The 13,724-nt window shown below is 38.2% G+C and overlaps 1 protein-coding gene across 7 annotated transcripts in view; it reads right to left on the bottom strand.

The window, feature by feature from the left end:
- Positions 1-13,724, bottom strand: part of STAU2 (staufen double-stranded RNA binding protein 2) — a 170,026-nt gene that overhangs the window by 129,615 nt on the left and 26,687 nt on the right. The window lies entirely within an intron of this gene.

Genomic DNA, 13,724 nt, shown 5'->3' with positions numbered 1-13,724 from the left:
AACTTGATATGCAGCACTAGTTTCAGAGATGCTTCCATGAACAGTAAATTCAGGTCTCTGGTTCCACTTTTATTGCTCTCTCTCCCTCAAACTAAACCCTTGAAGTTAAGATGAAGAACATGTGAAAGTTCCAGAAGGGTCTCCAAAACAGCCCAAATACTCTCTCTTAAAAACAAAGAGAAACTAGTGCAAAAGATACGTAAGGAAAAAAAAAAAAGCTTAGGAGAAGTAATAGGGAAAAACCCAGGGGAAAAAAGAATGTCCCAAAGTACTGTATACTGAAGACTAAGGTAGAAAAAACAAGTGAAAAACAGCGAACAGAATCAAGAAGAGAACAGAGAAAAAAATGTTATGTGCCTCTAAAGAAGTATTTTTATCTATCAGCTGAATAACTAAGTAATGAAAATGGTCCACAAAACTTCAACATATTCTTGAATGTAAAATGAACATAGATAATATAGGAACATAACAAGAATAGTGCCTCCACAGTTAAAGACATAGGAAAATGTCAAGTGGACAGAGCTGAATGGAGATGGGGGTTGGGGGAAGGAAAAGATAAATACAAGGAAAAAGAAAAGGTTCTTTTCTGTGACACAAAACCAAGTACAGCAAGAATAAAAGGGGAAAACAATGAAGCTGTGATGCACACTGCATACTTTAGAGGTTAAAGCAGACATCCAGAAGACAAACATCTCAAAGTCTTATCTACTTCAGCTCATAAAATTTCCCATGAACTGTATTACTCACTAATCTTTACAAGCATGCAGAGTGGTTACTGAGAATGCTGTCTAAATAGCCATTACAGTAAAAGAACATAAACAATGCTGCATATCTGACTACAGTATCATTTTCTTTTTACATAAGAAACCTGTGTCAAAAAAAAAAAAAAGAAAAAAATCATGTCACTTGCCAGACTAGACACTAAGTAAATGAGAGAATGAAGTATCTCACTTATTTTATTATATATTTATGCCAGCAATATAATACTAATAAAAGTGTTACTAATAAAATCATCTCAGGGCTAAGACTTCATAGGAATTAATTAACCTGAAAGTTCACAGAGGAAGAAGGCCCAAGAAAGTTCATAGAGTGATTCTCACCATCCAAATTCACTTAAATTCAAATAATTAGTGTGTACTGTTCAACATTCCTTTCCCCCTTTGAGGAATGTAAACATACAGGCATTAAATTGCATTATCATCAGTAAGAAATTTAACCTATTACTTTAAAATTGGAAATTAAAGGATTGAAAGTAAGAACAAGCTGAAAAATCCCACTTAATTCTGATTTAATAAGCCGCTCCTCAGCAGATGAGTGCAGTTGAGGATGCACACTCCCCTACCTTGCTAGTTATCAGCTCTGCAACCTCTAAAAATGGCCACACATGGCCAGCTAAAGCTTCTATCCAGAATTCTTCTCATCTGTGCCATCAGACTTGCAAAGAAAAGAAATGTGAGAGAGAGAGCTTGGTCAATTGCAAGTGAGAGCATTTTATGTTGCCCTGCACAACATATCAGGATGCTGACAAAAAAGTGGATGGCCTTAAGAAGGAAGCTTTATCTACACCTGGAAGGGGAAAGGAAGGTGTCTGTTAATTGACCACAGAGAAGTTTGTAAAGGGCCAAAAGGTCAGAAATCAAAAATGATTGGTGAAGCCTTTCAGTGCCTTGACTCCTTTCTACTTAGAAGCAGAAAAAGACCACATTTCCTAGGGAAGCAGACATAATATTATTTAATATTCTTTTTGATTCTTTAATACTCTTTTTCAAAATTTAATGGGCATAATGGATTTACACCAATGACTGACAAGTAAATAGCAATTCATTGCTAATAAAAACGCATAAGTAATACAATGAAACTGCCATAGTAGTGGTCACCAAACCACAGTGACTTATCTCAGTTGGTCCAGCAAATACAATTTAGTACTGAATATTAACAAAGAAAAAAATTTTAGATCATGTTAGATCAGTACACTAAAATACAAGGTTGCAGACTTTCTAAAAGGTAGGAAACGTAAGAAATGTTTATAAGATGGGGTGGAATTGTATTCTAGAAAACAGGGACTCAAAAAAAGCCTTGAACGAAAGAGATACCAAGGACTGTTAAAATGGAATAATAGAATTATTTAGGTTGGAAAAGACCTCTAAGAAAATTGACTTCAACCACTAACCCAGCATTAATGAGTCCACCACTAAGCCATATCATTAAGTGCCACATCTATGTGTCTTTTAAATACCTCCTGTAGTGGTGACTGAAGCACGTCCCTGGACAGCCTTTCTACTACTTGACAACCCTTTTGGTAAAGAAATTCTTCCTAATACCTGGAATGACTATTATGACCTTTGACTTAAGGTCAAGTAAACAAGGTTAACATAGAGATTACCTTTACTGAAGAAAATGAAGTCTCTGCTGCTGATGTCTACCTCCTTAAGAATTCTCATTTTTGTTTCCCTGACACTTGTCAGACTTGAATCTAAATCAATAAGGTAATTAGAGTCCACATTCTCCTCTGTCATGGAACAGAACTTCTAAGCTAAGTCTTTTGGGCTGTTTTTTGTACAGAAATGATTTTCCTTTTAATCACAACACTGAAGGATTCAACCCCATTTTAGTAAAACATATAATCCAAACAAATCATGGTGCCAAAGTACCTGATGAGTACCTGTGAATGCAACTATTCTTTCTGTGACAGTAAAAACCAACTCAAACTGGCATTCTTCTTTAAAATATCCTGTGAAGACAAGCAGATTTTTGGAAGATCCTGTGAATTAGCATTTCAGAAGAGATGTTAACTGTACTTTCTTTCACAGAACACAAGCACCCACCAAAATCAGTATTATAGACAAGATGTGAAGAGAAACTATAACACAGTGGTTGCTGGTGAAAAGGTGTGCATTCAGACTGCATATATTCTGTTACAAAAGAATCTCGAAAACCTTTCTTCAGAATATTCAATACTTTCGCATTCTGTAGCAGAACTTTCAGTTCGAAAGTGACAAAGACCTGTAAGGATGGAGTACTATTCCAGTCAGATCCTTAAGAGTTATAAGCTGTTAAAAAAATTAGCCACTAACCTTCTTTCTGCTTGCTTCCCTCAAGAAAATTATGGCAACCTCTCAAAGTAAAGTTTGAGCTCTAACAGCAGTTCACCCCTGTAATTACCACATGCAGGCAAAGGAGAGAACACATTTACTGGTAACCAATATTCGGGTTCTGGACACAGCAGAAAGGCCATAACAAGAAAGGAGGCCACACGGGCTTGTTTCCATTGAACCCACTGTCTCACAGGTGTCCCAGCTGAAATACCCTTAGTTCAGCAGAAGTACAGGAAAAGATAAGGGTGAATAAAAAGCTAACTGTGTGGAAAAAACAAAACACACCCAAAATATTCCTGCTCCTGGAGGAGCATTCTGAATCAGTGCTTGTTTTCATACATACCAACAAGACTAGTCTTCTGTCCATACCCTGAAAGTAAAGCTGGCTGTGTTAAAGGCAGGGCTAGAGAAAGAACATCCAGTGAGTTGCAAAGCCAACAGACTGAAGCGATTCACAGGCTGCTGGGGCAGGCTGTTGGCTCTGAAGATCTTTGGATCAGAAGGTTTACAGGAAGTCTCTCACGTGGAAGGGCAGTGTTGAAAGATAGACATTAGGAAACCAAAGGCAGGATTGTATTACACCTCTATGTTTTCAGCCTCTGTAAGAACACAAAAAATCACATCTGAAACTTGGAGAGACACATCTGGAGCCAGATGCACTTCCTCCAGGGCAGAGAAAGATCTGAGGAAGTTAAAAACCCAAAGTAAAGAACACTGTCTACTGAAGAAGCTTCAGGAGAAATAGTCAAAACATGAGTTAAGGACCACAGAAGGCAAGGGCAGTCCTCTTAGCAGATAGAGCAAGAAAGGAAGTGGTCTGGAAAGGTCACTATATCCTGAAAGAAAACAAATGAAAATATTAATTAAGAAAAGATTGAAGCATTAGGACTTAGGAGCTCCTCCACAAACAGGGCCAAGATGTCAATGACAAAACGACTTCATCTTGACCAAAGATTGTTTAGAATGCTGCAATACTGTACAGTGTCATGCCTGATGCATCGCATTTTAGGCATGAAGAGTGATGAAGCATCTAGATGCTCTACAATTACAGCTAAAAAGATTTTAATGATACCAGGTGAGTGTATTGACTTGAAGGATGAAGAGACACTGTACTTGGAAGACTAACCTCAAACCGTGCTCTCTATTCTGTCAGCTTGATTTTTAGCCTACATAACATTATTTTAACAGCTGTCAGTGTAATACTGTAAATACACTTAAGAGTATATATGTTATTGATCCCTCACACGTTAAATGTACCCATTAATGTAGTGGATGGTAGTGACAGGATGCATTTGCCAGAAGGATTATATGCACACTGTCCCAGGACACGTCACCCAACACCATTTGGTGTGCATTGTGCAAATTCATGATAACAGGGCGAGGAGATTGCAGAAAAATCAATCTTGGACAGCATTTAGTGGAATCTATACATTCCATAGCAGAATCTGGGTTTTCTGATCCCAAATACTCTATGTATTTTTAAGATTTAAAACACTGCAGCAATTAAACATTAGCTATCAAAAAATTTACTACAGGAATAAATATCCTCTGCCATTTAAGGAATCTTAATTTTGTTTTAAGGCAACCATACTAATCACTATTGTCTAAACTGATAGCTACTGGCAATGGTAAAGCTCATCACCTGCAAGCTCCCTTGCCACTGCTCTTTTGGGAAAACTATCTTAAGACAAACAGATGTTTCTGCTGTTTTAAACCAACAGGAAATGGACTGACTTTCTCCCTTTTCCTTTCCTAGAAACAGATACTAGCAAAGAAAAATCTTACCACAGCTGTACTCAACACTTTTCTTGTAACAATACGCCTGTGTGGGAGGCAGGCAACTAGTGGGAACAAATAGGCCAGGGGAAGTGAAATGTAGCATGCAGAAGATGAACAGAAAGAATTAATTTAAAAGTCTGTGACTAGATTATTACACCATAATGCCAACACACTAGTAGGGGAAATAAAAGGGTGATGTACAAGACTTTGCTGTAAGATATGATCTGAATCCTGTCTCAACTGGTAATGTACGTAACTGAATCAAGCATCAGCTGGCAATCTCAATCCCTTCCAAGCAAATAGATGTTCAAATCATTGGAAAGCTTCATTAGTATGAATAGACTGCAGGCTTAGCGGCCAAGTTGCAGACTGATCTTTAAGGAAATGTCTTTAGGTCAGGCCTGAGGAATGAATTAATTTGATGAAATGCAGAATTCATGCTTTGTGCAGATAAACCAAACACTTAATCGACACTACTGGCAAACTGGCATCCTTTACTCGCACTAGATTTACATAAAAAAGGAAAACTGCCATTGAAGCTACTGCATTAGAGCCTCAATTATTATAGAAGAAAACTTGAAGGGAATGATGAGACAAAGCTTTGCAGAAAACCTGGTTTTAATTGATTTATGCTGGAATTATGACATTTTAAAGTCATGAAAAGCTTCAGAATAGAAAAGGGCAACTTTATTTGAGAGTGCTTTTGCTGAGAAATTCTTGCACAAATTCATGCTGCCATCTAATGGTCTAAATCAGCGATTTCCAGCTGAACAATTAAATTGCTAATCTGAACGATCACTTGCATTATTCTTCGGACTATTCTTTTTTTCCCCTAAGTTTTAATTCTTTAAAATTGATATCTGTTCAGAATTGAATAATAGTGTATTATAGGAGATATAACCTATTCTAACCAAACTCCTAATTTCTATTTCCAAGTAGTTTTTAATATTTCTTCCAAGTTTCTTTTCCCAAACTACTGGGAGCAATGAGAGGAATGCAGAAAGGAGTTTTTGCAAAGTCAGTCAGTAAACACTTTTTATCATCACACCTCTCAATCTTTAAAATGCAAATTCTAAGGACAGAATTTTGCAACACTGACTGGAAATGCAGGCAAAGCACCTCTGACTCCAGCCTTTTTAGGGGAGGAGTGTTGTACCCTGAAGATAGTACCTGTCAGGTCTGAAGCTGACAACTGTAGCAAAGTAAAAATCCCAGTGGTGCCACTGGGTGCCCACACTGCTCCCCCACAAACCACGGGGTTTGTTTGCTGTAATCAGTTCCACACAACGGGTTCCAGAACTGAGGGCTCACTTCACTTGGGGAGCAAGGGCACTGGTCTGCACAGCCAAACAGCTTCTTGCAGCAAAACACTATTTTATTCAATCAAAAGCATTTCAGTACTTGCATGCCCGCCTCTCCTCAAAAGTGCTCTTACCCAGATATCTCCCTAAAGAGTTTGTTCTTTTAATATTTTTCTGTCCCTCTTCTCCCTGGAGAGAGATTTTTTGTCTTTTTTTCAGTCCTTCCACTGCAACAGTCAAATGACTCCCACTATAGCACTCATAAAACTATTGCAAATCAACATTCTTAGGATTATTTCTCAGAGCTCTAGATTCAGATGCCTAAATTTAGGTATTTAGTTAATGTGTAGAAACTAAGTTACTATAAAAGTGAAGCTCTGGAGAGATCCATACAAAACATAGACAACCTAGTTTAAGGCATGACAAACAGCATTCTAGACTAGGAATTGTTCTGACTAATCCTTCCACTGGTTATAAAGGGAGACTGAGTTTCTAATATACAGGCAGAGACTATTTGAAAGGCATCTGAGCTTGGATCCAAATCCCACCAGCACTGAAAAGAACTGCACCTAGCTGCCTAAACACAAACACACAGTACAATTTGACATGCAGTCATGTACCTAAAACATCCACATAATGTGACGCAGGACCGATCCACGAAACAGAGAAGTTTCTCACAAATAGCTGGAGTCCTGGTGGATTATATGAAATGGTATGATGACTGAACATCGCTTTTAGGGATTCCTTCAATTGCCTAAACTTAGCTATGCAGGCCCATCTGAAATACTCTAGGGTATCTTGCCTGACCTTTCGCTGCCACTCTAGTAAAGGTCTCCTCTAGGTCTTCTGCCAAATCCACTGGTCCCATGTGGATGTCTCACACACCCTACAATGTCTCAAGTGGCACTAGAGGTCTATGTTTAAGCAACTTAGTGTCCCACATCTGCCATAGTATATATGCTTGGGAAAAAAATCTGCTTTACACACAGCTGTGCATAAAATCCTCCTCTGTTGCAGCAAGCCCCAACATAAAGCTTCAATAATGGGAATTCAGCAACAGATATTAGATTAATTGTGTGCCTAGAGTAACAAAAAGACTCCATGAAGTAATCTGAGTTTTACATTTTCCAGGCTGCTGGCTGATCTAATCAATACTAGATTGAAGCCTTTCAGATCCAACAACCTTTTATATTATGCACTGGAATATTTGTGCCTCAAATGGATGAGGCTCTCCATGCAGAGAGCAGTCTTCTGCTCAGAAGCCGAGAAGAACATCTAAAGGTCAGGAAAATTTCAGACTTCATTTTCTTTCTCTAAATTAGATAACTGGGTTGTATAACTGTAGGTGTAGTTTTGGAGATGGTAATATCAACAGATTTTTACATTGTCTCCTGCATTGCAACCCACACACTTCAAAATTTGGCTTCTACAGCTGTTCCTCTGGCTAGATATTCCCCTTTTTCCCCCCTCACAGGACTATGTAACTTTTGTGAAATAAATGAAGTTGGGTGAGGATTTAGATTGCATTACTAAGCACTCATGTCAAGTAACACTTCCCTCAAATCTTTTTCCTTTCATGCACATATTAAATCTTTAAGTCAGCATTCACAAAAGAAACAAACTTTTCATTTTATTCCAGTCTTTCACCATACAATCTTTTATTAATATGACTTGACAATTTTAGTAATTTATCCAATAATCACACACTCTATTCTCTCTTTGATCATTAGATAGGATAACATGTTAGTCCAATGTGAAGCTAGCAGCTGCAGATGTAGTTGGCCAAAGACCAGCCCTCAAGCTTTCTTTTATTATCCCTCACTTTTAAAGTGTGTGTTCAGTATTTAGGCACTACTCCACAGGGCTGATATACTTCACTTCAGGAGCAAAGAAGTCTAAGCAGACAGTTCTATGCAGCAACTGAGTACCCAGCAGGAGAGCAGGATACCTGGCAGGTAGGAACGACATGGCCAGGTAGGGTGATGCCCTGTGCTTTGTGGCCAGGCAGCATAGCTGGCTCCACAAGAGGCAAGAATATGCTGCTGCTTTATTATTCTGAGTTTGGTTGTGCAAACTGTAAAGAAGCATTCATTAACATCAAAGAAAAATGTGCTCAGAAAGGCAGAGCTATGAAAAAAGAGAAAAGGAGGAATGGTTTGTGCACTCCCCCATGCCCAAAGGAGAAAGGGAACAGTCTTCTCCTTAGCCTGTAGTATACAACATATATGCAGGAGGAAGCAACCATACACAAGACTAAGATGAAGGCTCAATGCAGCATAAACTGTCCAAGTGCACAGAAGCTGTAGTTTATCCTAGGAACACCACCACTTTGCGTGACATGCTTGCAGAGCTATCACACCATCCAAATTCCTTGAAACCAAGCAAGAAACTGCTTTAATTACTTTATTTCCGTTCTTTAGCTTGTCATTGTTTTGTAATCCCTTTGCTCCTATATTTCACAAGTGGTTTTAATTTTGAAACTTCTTTTTTTTTGAATATAGATTTTTCAAGCTCGCTAGATTGTGGTTAGACACATATTAAGGAATTTTATATATTAAGGGAACAACTTCTGAATTCTCCCAAAACACAAGGGTTGGGTTTTATGATGTCCTTAACACTACTTTCCAAACTAAAACCTCAAAAGCGGCTGTTGAGTTTCTAGTGGTTTTATTTCTTGGCTGAAAACTGTTAGTTTAGGTAAGTCTGTAAGATATAATTTGTTCTATCACTTACAGACATTCTGTAATTGAAAGTACTGCAGGTCAATTAAACTTCAGGAATGACTCTCTTCAATCCTAACCGAAGAAAAAAAATAATAAAATAAAACAAACCAGCATTCAATGGTAATAAGGCAAGCTGTACTACCCTGTAGTCAGAATTGATGCCTTATTTTATTGTTTAACTGCTCTAATTTAAACAGCCATGTTTTTAATTCTTTTTTGCATGGTTTAAGCCAATTGCATTTAAGCCAGAGATGCGAGGGAGTACGGGTTCTAGCATTGGCTACAGATATGAGTGTGTGCACATGTTTTGTCCCCAGCTCTGCCAATACTTCTCAAACCTGAGCTGCCGTCTCAAGACTTGGCCTGTGCTGAGTAGTGTGCCAGTTCTCCCACTCGTGCCAAATGTTGTGCTGACAAACACACAAGCTATATCAGTTAGCAACCTGGCCCTGAAAGCATCAGCACCTCCTTCCCCAGAGTCAGCCTGTAAAACTCTTAGATAAAAGAAGACATAAAAAATGCAATGTTCACCATTTTTAGCTTTTCTGTAACATATAGTGTTTGAACTGAAAGGTCTTCGTGTGCCTTTGTTGCAAAATTGCTTGAAACTCCAACCTGTGAGCCTTTAAATTGGTTGTATATAATTGACAGATTTTGAGTGCCAAAAGAGTATTTTCCTCTATTATAATCTCAGTTAGGAATACAGAAACCTTTGTTAAATAAGAAGCTGTCTAACATGGCTGGATTCAGGGTTGACAACTTTTTTAAAAGCTCTGTCTTATCAGAGGCCATCAAACTTTCTTTTACCAAACTTGCACGGATTTTAGTTCAATAAAGAAAATCCAGAGAGGATTCCAAGTTCTTATCTACATTGTGAAATGATCTGCAGCATACAGGTACCCAAACTACCAGAGACCTAAGATGGTAACTTCACACAATTCAGCTCAGCATCACACAGACTTTATCAGCCTGCCACGATATGCAGTATAATGGCAATGACCCAACGCTGTTAACAAGTTAGCCAGTACTGCATTCACTATCTTGAGTGAAGAGTCAGGATGAAAACATCCATGCCTCATCCAGTTCCAAACTGGACTGTATTTTATCTACCCTAAGAGGGGAGATGACTTTCCCTGCCCCTCCTAACATAGCACAGGAAGAGACTTAGAAGGCTAAGACCTTCCCACGGTGTTACACACTGCCTTGAATCTCTTGCTTTCTGCCATGCTGAGTTTTGCATGCACAAAGCTCTATAAACAGCCAGTATCCAACACCTACCCTGGTGCAGCACTATCAGCACTGTAAGCAACAGGTAGCTAGAACATGTTCTGATAAAAACCACAGAATTACTATGGGAAAGTGTTACAGGGAACACTTGCATTGCAGAGAACACCTAGGGAAGGATGCTCATCTGGAACATCTCACCACTTGCCTTCCATGCTGGCTGCTAGGAAAACCTTCCCCTTCTCCTTTTTCCCTCTTACTTGTTTTCTTTCCTTTTTTTCCATGAAAGTAGCTATCACCTTCACTATAAATTTACACCATCAGCTGCAGACCTTGCAAATGGATGTTTGCCCCTTACATGTAAACCTGCTTCAACAACCTCTGTAAAACACACTGCCCATATAAATATGCTCCACTGCATGTGAGAGAGCATACATTCCAAATACACACTGCCCCTCTCTGGTGAAGGCAAAAGCTCTCGTGTGACTAGAAAAGAAGGTGTCTCAGTACAGCTGTAAGTCAAGGAGTAACTTCTCCTTTCCTCTCCCCCTGATTACTTTCTAAGCAGCTCAACTTCCAGTGCTGGAGCCAGGAAATATTCACGGACACAAAGGCTGGGGACAAATAAAGGAGGAGGAATCACTGCCACTTTGACATTAATCATCTTAGCCTGACATGGAATCAAGCTGTCAACTTTGCATATGAATTGCAGTCTCAGACCACATTTCCATGAGATACTGAAAAGGGTCTTTTGTGCCACTTGAAACACTAAACTTAACTGGTCTAGAGATATGCCCTGGAATGATCTTAATACTCTATTTTTTCCTCAAGCCATTAGCCTTGCCAGAATCAAAGTTTCCCTAACGCAATCTCCTAATCTTAATCTGTAACTTTACCTATTTGAAAAACACATTTTTTTAAACAGAGATCAGTAAAGGGAATTCAGACACAGTATAAAAGACAAAGCTTCCAACTTATTTAACATATTTTGTATCTGTTTTAATAACGGAAAATAATCTACAGTCAGAAACTAATGAAAATGAAAAATACTTCTTGCAGCATATGATCTACATTAATACTCAAATCTTGTTTTTAACTGTCTATATGATCTGCATTTATTTGGGTACTTCAGCAATACCTCTATTCTACTATCCAATTTGCAAAAATCAGAAAACTAATGCTAAATACAACATGGCAGTAGAAGAAAATAAATGTAACATATCATACCACAGGAACATATGCTTCGTATTTCAAACTTCACTGGCTATTGTAACAGATCCAGAATCTGTCTCCAGGCTTGCCTGTGATGAGGGTGAGTAGGAGGTGTCAAGTGATGCTGACTGGAAGAGGTGCAGGATCCTTCCTATCACAGCCAGTGCCCCACACTGCAGCCACGCTGAGCCTCATGGGCTGTGCCCAGCATGGCTCACAGGATGGGGCTGTGCTGCTCAAATCCCTCGGCCACAGGACAGACTTGTGGCAAGAGATGGGCCCCTAGGCAGATCCCCCTTGGTACCACCTGCATGGCTCTGCCTTTATCTGACAGCACAGCAGGAAATTCTCACGTGACCATCATTCCTGACTATTGCTGACAAGGTTGTCTCCTTGTAAGCAAATCCTGTAAGAGTGTGAATGACCAAGAGGGGTTAATCTCTGCTGTAGCTGAGGTCAGCATGGTGTGGTACCCATGAGAAGCAGTAGTGTTCAATGCCACACCACTCAGGGCTCACGCTACTGAAGGTATGGAAGATTACCTGCAATATTCTCTTCTTAAATCAGCAGCTCTAATAAACAGCATTTAAATGATGGCTTACAAAGTCTAAGTGCCTTTCTTATTGTGATCATAAAAGGCCAGCACCTCCCAATACAAAACAAGGCAATGAACAATTATTTCTAACACAGTACTATACAGATCATTTTTCTGCTTCCTCTTTACTCTGGCATTCATGTGTATATATGGTGTGTGCACAGTGGGTATGTGTTTATACAAAGAGACAGGTAAGTCCAGTTATTTACTACTTAGTTTTATGATTATTCAATTTAATAGCCACAGTACTATTAGCTATTCTGCATGGGTAACTGCACTCAAATAAGCACAATGAAAAAGCAAACACAGATTCTAGCCTTCTGTCCCACCCAGCCTATTTGTTTTGTGATCAGAAAAATCAAGTGGCCTTGGCTACCTAACATGCCCAGAAAAATAACGTTCATGAATCATTTTACCCTACCACCAAAACATGGCTCTCATGAAAGTTACCAAAGAAGCAAACTTATAGATTGAACTAGACATACTAATCATTTTCTATGAAAAGAAATAAAATATTAAGAGTTAGTAAATGCTGAGTGTTTTGACATTCTATTTCCACCAATACATTTCCACAATTAAGTTCAGATTCCAGAATTCCACATTTTATGCCTTTAACTAGCTTTCACTTTTTTCCAGTATAGCGTTATATCTGCTAGTCAAACTAATTTCACTATAAAAGCAATTCAAATAAATGAAGGATTTCTAAATATTAACTAAACTCATTTCAAGCACCATAATTAGCTTTTTAAACCATGATGCATGTAAGCAGAGACCCAGGTCAGCAGTGACTAGAAATATAAAATAAGTGATAAAAAATCAGGCACTGTTCCATAGACTAATTAAAGGGTTTCTTTCAGGTTATTTGGGGGGGGGTTGTCTTCTATAGTTCTAGGTATTGTTGTTATAAAAAACCCACAACTCACCAGCTAAAAAAAGAAAAACAACAAAAAACCAACTCAGAATGAAGTGTTAAAACCCTACACTTACCAAGTTTTCATGATTTAAAAGTCTGGGGAAAAGTAAAATAGAATTAAGTCAATTGAAATATTAGACAATTCTGAAATGCTGCTTTTTTTTAAACTCCTTAATTTTTCAACATTGCCTTTCAACATTGCAATTCAATTTCTAATAAAGAGTAATTTTGAACCAAAACACTCCTTCAGAGTTCTTTTTGTTTGATAATTATGAGATGCATAAAATGAAATCCATCAAGCAAAACTTTATAAAAAAGGTAACATTTTTCACTGATAAAACATGTGATTAGAACTTTCTGACCAGTTTTGGTTTGGTTTTTTCTCATATTACATATCATACTTGGTCTCACTTTTGGAGCTTCAAAAGACCTGATCTAATACAGTTCCTCTGGGGACAAATATGGAAAAATGGGAAAAAAGCCTATCTCAGAGAAAGAAGTTCTTCAGATTACAAATTGACATGAGTCTGAATATAGGTTTCTAAACTGTGAAATAAAGGATTTTTCCTAACCAAACTTTGAGGATTAAGGAACTCAGAGAGTTGACCAGGCAGAATGGTTAAAAAACCAAAAACCTGAAAATGGCTTCAAGCCAGTTTTCAAAATGCAGTTCTTCCAATTTTATATTCCATTTCTAAGAAAAAAGTGCTTCATTTTTGATTACACAGATTCTAATCACATGACATGACAGCAAAGAAAAAGCAAAACCTCTCTTTAAGTTAATGCCCTGTCTCCTCACTACCATGACTGTATAATGTGCTTTTTAATGCACATTAAAAAAAAAAAAGCAGTGGGTTTTACACTTTATTCCTTGTGATGTGC

This window comes from Corvus brachyrhynchos, unplaced genomic scaffold (genome assembly GCF_000691975.1).
Source record: "Corvus brachyrhynchos isolate BGI_N302 unplaced genomic scaffold, ASM69197v1 scaffold633, whole genome shotgun sequence".
In the NCBI taxonomy this organism is placed as follows: domain Eukaryota; kingdom Metazoa; phylum Chordata; class Aves; order Passeriformes; family Corvidae; genus Corvus; species Corvus brachyrhynchos.
The sequence above is the reverse complement of the archived record's forward strand: the minus strand, read 5'-3'. Positions and strand labels throughout refer to the sequence as shown.